Source organism: Giraffa tippelskirchi, chromosome 7 (genome assembly GCF_054371585.1).
Source record: "Giraffa tippelskirchi isolate mGirTip1 chromosome 7, T2T-mGirTip1v1.2.pri, whole genome shotgun sequence".
NCBI lineage: Eukaryota > Metazoa > Chordata > Mammalia > Artiodactyla > Giraffidae > Giraffa > Giraffa tippelskirchi.
This window is the reverse complement of record NC_137281.1, coordinates 66227420-66235306: the sequence shown is the minus strand read 5'-3', so window position 1 is coordinate 66235306 and position 7887 is coordinate 66227420.

Here is a 7887-nt window from a genome sequence, read left to right as displayed (position 1 = left end):
CAGATGGGGCCAGGTTGGTAGAGTTCACCAGGAACTTAGGGTCTCTCATTTCCAAACCAAGCATGATGGATAGGACTGCAAACTGACTTATGAAGCTGGGGTCCTCACTTTTCTACTGGCCTCTGCTCACATACTGTGTTCTAGGAAAGTCTGCCTCTTTCTAGGCTTTAGTTTTCAAATTATACCAAGAGAGCTTGGATAAAAAGCTGCATAAGCGCATGCACAGGCAAACGTGTTCTCTGACTCCAGCAACAACAGACGGGTTGTAGGCATGAGTGGACCGAGGAGGCCTGTGTTCCTGACACAGGCAGAGGCAGGTGAGAGTGCAGCAGGAGTGGCCAGGACACCTGTCCTGTCCCAGCACAAGCCAAAGGGCATGCACCGGCCTGGGGACAGTGAACAGTGAGTGCACCTCTGCCCTGCCTCCCTGCACAGTCATTGACACTGGACCAAGGGCTCTGCTTAGAAGGTGAGTACTCTCTGATACCCCCACCTGCAGCCCCTAAAAGGCCCACATTTTCTGGAGCCCTGAGGACAAAGATAATTCACATGGAAGTGGTTCCCAGCAAGTAAATGGAATGTGGAAGGGATATTTGCCATGTATCAGTTCAGTTTGGTTCAGTTGCTCAGTCGTGTATACACTCAGGCTATGAAAACATGCCCCGTGATGTATCCTGCATTTCCCCTTTACAACTGAGTGAAATAAGCCCAAGGAACATACCTGTATTTGAAAGCATATGCTGGTGATGGAAAACCTACAAATTAAAGGTTGCTGGGTCCTAGAATCTCTGACTGGAGGAAAATCAACAAGAAGAATCATGTGATATTTGAAAGCCTTTCAGTTCAGTTCAGTTCAGTCCCTTAGCCGTGCACAACTCTTTGCGACCCAATGGACTGCAGCACGTCAGGCCTCCCTGTCCATCACCAACTCCCGGAGTTTACTCAAACTCATGTCCATTGAGTCAGTGATGCCATCCAACCATCTCATCCTCTCTCGTCCCCTTCTCCTCCCACCGTCAATCTTTCCCAGCATCAGGGGCTTTTCCAGCGAGTCAGTTCTTCACATCAGGTGGCCAAAGTATTGGAGTTTCAGCTTCAACATCAGTCCTTCCAATGAATATTGAGGACTGATTTCCATTAGGATGGACTGGTTGGATTTCCTTGAGGTCCAAGGGACTCTCAAGAGTTTTCTCCAACACCACAGTTAAAAAGCATCAATTCATTGGTGCTCAGCCTTTTTTATGGTCCAACTCTCACATCCATACATGACTACTGGAAAAGCCATAGCCTTGACTAGATGGACCTTTGTTGACAAAGTAATGTCTCTGCTTTTTAATATGCAGTCTAGGTTGCTCGTAACTTTTCTTCCAAGGAGTAAGCATCTTTTAATTTCATGGCTGCAATCACCATCTGCAGTGATTTTGGAGCCCCCCAAAATAAAGTCTGTCACTGTTTCCACTGTTTCTTCATCTATTTGCCATGAAGTGAGGGGACCAGATGTCATGATCATAGTTTCTGAATGTTGAGCTTTAAGCCAACTTTTTCACTCTCCTCTTTCACTTTCATCAAGAGACTCTTTAGTTCTTCTTCACTTTCTGCCATAAGGGTGGTGTCATCTGCATATCTGAGGTTATTGATATTTCTCCCAGCAATCTTGATTCCAGCTTGTGCTTCATCTAGCCCAACGTTTCTCATGATATACTCTGCATATAAGATAATTAAGCAGGGTGACAATATGCAGCCTTGATGTACTCCTTTTCCTATTTGGAACCAGTCTGTTGTTCCATGTCCAGTTCTAACTGTTGCTTCCTGACCTGCATACAGGTTTCTCAAGAGACAGGTCAGATGGCCTGGTATTCCCATCTCTTTCAGAATTTTCCACAGTTTCTTGTGATCCACACAGTCAAAGGCTTTGGCATAGTCAATAAAGCAGAAATAGATGCTTTTCTGGAACTCTCTTGCTTTTTTAATGATCCAGCGGATTAGTTTTGGTTAGCTTTTGTTAGCTTTGATTAGATTAGATTGGTTAGTTTTCTGTGATTTTGGTTTTGTCTGTCTGAAACATCCACTGTTGTGAAAACCTTTATTGAGCTGTTAAATGAAGAGAGCTCAGGTGGTGCCAGTGGTAAAGAACTGAGAGTGTTAACAGCCACTAAGGAGGCCAGAAATCCCAAAGCAGCAGGAAGAAATAAACTGCAAGCGGCAGACTTTTTTCCCTTCTCTGTTGATGACACCTGGTTCCACCTGAACTGAACTTTTCTCAAACTTTGAGCTAACCAATGTGTTTTTCTTATGGAAATATTTTTCTTAAGCTATGTTAATAAAACCATGTATTTGCTTTGAAATCTCTCTTTCTTCAAACTGGTTATGTCTAAGACTAACTTTTTTCTCAAACCTTGGGCTGATAATGGCTCAACAAGCCAGTATTCATGTCAATTGTTCTATGGCTGGGTATGACACACTCTGTGCTGTTCTATCTCAAAAACGCATATTGTGGGAGAGGGGCCTGGTTAAACTCCCACAGCCTTGAGGTGTCTCTCTACCTGATTGGCAGCTTGCTGACAGACAAAAACACCTTGCTAAAAGCTAGCAAGTGGGCACTCTTTCTTCTCCCCTTCTGATGTCTATGTCAGAAGCTTTCCCTATCTCTATTATACTTTAATAAAACTTGGCTACACAAAAACTCCGAGTAGTCAAGCCGCATCTCTGGCCCCAGATCGAAATCCTCTCCTCCAGAGGTCATGAATCCTGGTGCACAACATGGCTCACAGCAGCAACCTTTCAGAATCCAATGCATGAGACATAAGAGATTCGAGTTTGATCCCGAGGTCAGGAAGATCCCCTGGAGGAGGGCATGGCAAACCACTCCAGTATTCTTGCCTGGAGAATCCCATGGACAGAGAAGACTGGTGGACTACAGTCCACAGGGTTGCAAAGAGTAAGGCACGACTGAAGTGACTTAGCAGCACTCATGCATGAAGTAAGTGCAAGTTTATAAAATGTTCAAACAACTTATATTTTCATGTGTGTCAGTTACAGAAGCTAACTTTAAAGTTGGCAACAAAATTATGTTCTGAAGAAGTATTATGGACTCTATGGGAGAGGGCGAGGGCGGGATGATATGGGAGAATGGCATGGAAGCATGTAAATTGTCATATGTGAAATGAATCGCCAGTCCAGGTTCAATGCATGATACAGGGTGCTCGGGGCTGGTGCACCAGGATGACCCAGAGGGATGGGATGGGGAGGGAGGTGGAAGGGGAGTTCTGGAAGGGGAAAACATGTACACCCATGGTGGATTCATGTCAATGTATAGCAAAACAAATACAATGTTGTAAAGGTGAAAAATAGAAAATAAACTAATTTTAAAAAAAAGAAAAGAAATTAAAAATCTAAAAAAAAAAAAAGAAAGCTCTTCAGAAAATTTATATGCTAGCATCTGAAAACAGCAAACACCACTTGAAGTTCTGAAAGGATAAATTTTAAAATGTGTTTCATTAGCTTATTTATTTAAGAAACATAGATTATATTCTTTGTAAATAAATTTCTATAACCATTATTTTGTTCTCAGATATTTTATAGCTGATACGAATTTAAATTACTTTCTTGTGCATCAAAATATAATTAAATAGGGAAGGTGATGAGCAGAATGCTTTTTCTTGTTTCCATACTTTTAGAGGATTTGCAAAATGAAGGAAAACACGGTTTGATTCACTACCTGACAAGCTTCAAGGTATGCCAGCTGTATCCCATTGCTTCAGATAGCTATTGATTCCTTGGAATTAACTCTGGATTCCTATTCTCAGATGGTGAAAAGTCCATAGATTTTCTGCTTTCATCTTCTGTTTCAGTTATTTGTGATTGTGATCAAGGCTGTATAGTAATTTAGAAATTTTTATTCCAAGCAGAGCACGGAGAAGGCAATGGCAACCCACTAAAGTACTCTTGCCTGGAAAATCCCATGGATGGAGGAGCCTGGTAGGCTGCAGTCCATGGGGTCTAGAAGAGTCGGACATGACTGAGCAACTTCACTTTCACTTTTCACTTTCGTGCATTGGAGAAGGAAATGACAACCCACTCCAGTGTTCTTGCCTGAAGAATCCCAGGGACGGCGGAGCCTGGTGGGCTGCCATCTATGGGGTCGCACAGAGTCGGACACGCCTGACGCGACTTAGCAGCAGCAGCAGCATTCCAAGCAGAGCAGCTGTCCTCTGTGTCTAACAGGTTGAAGATTCAGTGGAGAATTTGATGGTGGAAATTGGGGACCCTGTTCTAGAAATTGAAATGGATATGGTCCTTGTGGCATAGAATAGAGGCATCCCCACACACACACCCAGAAGACCTAAAAGCCAGATGACACTCTTATTCTTCAGGCATGGCTCCAAGGAGTGGGGCACACCCGAGGCATGAGAGCAGGCATGACTGGATAAGAGCATCACAAGTGCCATCTCAGATAGGCTGAGCACTGAGATTTTGCATGACTTAGCATTCACGAAAAGTATGAAAAAGCAAAAAGATATGACTCTGAAACATGAACCCCCTCAGGTCGGTGGGAGTCCAATATGTTACTGGAGAACAGTGGAGAAATAGCTCCACAAAGAATGAAGAGGCTGATCCAAAGTGGAAACGGTACCCAGTTGTGGGGATGTCTGGTGGTGAAAGTAAAGTCTGGTGCTGTAAAGAATGATATTGCATAGGAACCTGCAATGTTAGGTTCATGAATCAAGGTACATTGGAAGTGGTCAAACAGGAGATGACAAGAGTGAATATTGACATTTTAGGAATCAGTGAACTAAAATGGATGGGAATGGATGAATTAATTCAGATGACCATCTTTTAATTTCATGGCTGCAGTCACCATCTGCAGTGATTTTGGAGACCAAAAAAATAAAGTCTGCCATTGTTTCCCCATCTATTTGCCATGAAGTGATGGCACCGAATGCCATGACCTTAGTTTTCTGAATGTTGAGCTTTAAGCCAACATTTTTACTCTCCTCTTTCACTATCAAGAGGCTCTTTTGTTTCTCTTTGCTTTCTGCCATACAGGAGGTATCATCTGCATATCTGAGGTTACTGATATTTCTCCTGGCAATCTTGATTCCAGCTTGTGATTCATCCAGCCCAGCATTTTGCATGATGCATTCTTCATATAAGTTAAAAAAGCAGGGTGACAATATACAGCCTTGATGTATTCCTTTTCCAATTTTGAACCAGTCAGTTGGTTCCATTTCATGCTCTAACTGTTGCTTCTTGACTTGCATACAGGTTTCTCAGGAGGCAGGTAAGGTGATCTGGTATTCCCATCTCTTTCAGAATTTTCCACAGTTTGTTGTGATCCACACAGTCAAGACAATCCTTTAGCATTGTCAAGGAGGCAGAAGTAGATGTCCTTCTAGAACTCTCTTGCTTTTTCTTTATCCAACGGATGTTGGAAATTTGATCTCTGGTTTCTCTGCCTTTTCTAAATCCATCTTGAACACCTGGAAGTTCTCAGTTCACATACTGTTGATGCCTGTCTTAGAGAATTTTGAGCATTACTTTGCTAGCATGTGAAATAAGTGCCATTGTGCAATAGTTTGAACATTCTTTGGCATTGCCCTTATTTGGTATTGGAGTAACAGACCTTTTCCAATCCTGTGGCCATTGCTGCGTTTTCCAAATTTGCTGGCATATTGAGTGCAGCACTTTCACAGCATCATCTTTTATGATTTGAAATAGCTCAGCTGGAATTCCATCATCTCCACTAGCTTTGTTTGTAGTGACTGAAATGCAAAAGAAGGAAGTCATGAGATACCTGGAGTAACAGCCAGGTTTGGTCTCAGAGTACAAAATGAAGTAGGGCAAAGGCTAACAGAGTTTTGCCAAGAGAATGCACTGGTCATAGCATACATCCTCTCCCAACAACACAAGAGACAATTCTACACATGGACGTCACCAGATTGTCAATACAAAAATCAGATTGATTATATTCTTTGCATCCAAAGATGGAGAAGCTCTATACAGTCAGCAAAAACAAGACCAGAGGTTGACTGTGGCTCAGATAATGAGCTCCTTATTGCAAAATTCAAACTTAAATTGAAGAAAGTAGGGAAAACCACTAGGCCATTCAGGTATGATGTAATCAAATCCCTTATGGTTATACAGTGGAGGTGACAAATAAATTCAAGGGATTTAGATCTGATAGAGAGTCTGAAGAACTATAGATGGAAGTTCATAACATTTTACAGGAGGCAGTGACCAAATTCATCCTCAAGAGGAAGAAACGGTTGTCAGATGAGGCCTTACAAAGAGCTGAGAAAAGAAGAGAAGTGAAAGGCAAAGGAGAAAAGGAAAGATATACTCATCTGAATGCAGAGTTCCAAAGAATAGTAAGGGGAGATAAGAAAATCTTAATTGAACAGTGCAAAGAAATAGAGGAAAACAATAGAATGGGCAAGACTAGAGATCTCTTTGAGAAAATGGGAGATATGCACAATGTGGTAGTTGCAGAGTTAAATTTTATTTGGGGCAAAATGAGGACTGCAGCCCAGGATTTACCCCACCCCCCAATAAAGCCTGGATTCAAGGCAAGCATGCCCTGTTCATCCCTCCCCCCGATCCTGAACACAATTTCATCTTTTCTTTCTGCATTCCTTCCTATATTCTTGGTGTCCCCAGTCAATGACTCTCAGTGAAATGACTGAAGGAGTTTTTTTTCGGACTCTCCACCTACTGTAAGACTCCATTGGAGAGTTCTCATTTGTATGTCATTTGAACTAGCCTTTGATAGCTGAAAGGACGGTGTACGTCCTTTCAAGATATCATGTGCCAAACGAAGCCCTTTTGGCAAATGCCATCATTATCTCCAGGCAGGCATTGCTGTTTGAAGGGTGACATCTCAGCCAGAAGGCAGAGGCTGAGCTCCTCTTGTTGCACCAGCTCCCAAAAGAAGCCAAGAAAGGGAGCTGGAACAACAAACCACCCCAACGCCCAGGAAAGCGTTCTTCACGACAGAAGGCTAGAAAATGACCCAACAACCTTGTGGCCCAGAACCCCTCTAGAAAAATCACTGTTCCATAAAAAAGAGAAACACATGGGAAGTTCCAAGGAGAGGCAATGCCCATGGCCAGTGTACTTTAGAGACGGCCTGACCGCTCCGGGGAAGACACGCACCGACGGAACCCCTTGGGAAACAGCAGTGATAGTCCTCACCGTCGTAAGGGTTTCCTCTGGGGACAACCTGCCCTGGGCACCACATGAGGGAGCAGACCGGCTTCTCTTCCTCTGCCCCCACACCATTCACTCATGAAGGCAGCTCAGGTGTTCTCATGCCCTGCCTGCCTGCCTGCCTGCCTGGCTCATCCGTGAGCTGTGCCCACCTCCAGGGCAGGACTCCACCTTCTCCTCTCTGTGTACCGTGAATCTGCACACAGTGGGCTTTCAGAACCTTAGGAGACTTGAGCCATTCCCACTGGAGCCAGAACCCTCCCCAGGAAGGAAAACAGCTGTGGAGTCATTTTGGCCCCAGCACTGGTTCCCAAACCCTGGCGGCTCCTACAGCCTCTACGGTGTGAAGAGGGAGGTCCCTTTTGACAGAGCTTTCCGGCTGTCAGATCTAAGCTGTTGTTTCCCTGTCAGCTGTGTCTCTTCCGTTGCAGCCAGGTGGGCCACGCTGCTCCAAAGGAGCTCACAAGCTGAGTTGCAAGGGAGGTATTGAGAGGACAGGGATGGCTACAACGTGCTGCAAACTGAGTGAGGGTCCCCACAATCCTCAGCAAAGGTCTGTGGTGTGCAAGTGGGGAGTAGAGGGCCCCCAAGTTCCAAAGGAAGGGAGGTACTCGGGAGCTAAAGCCCTTGGCTGCTGTGGTAGCAGCTGCAGATGGCAGCTCGTCCACAGCGCACTTCGAA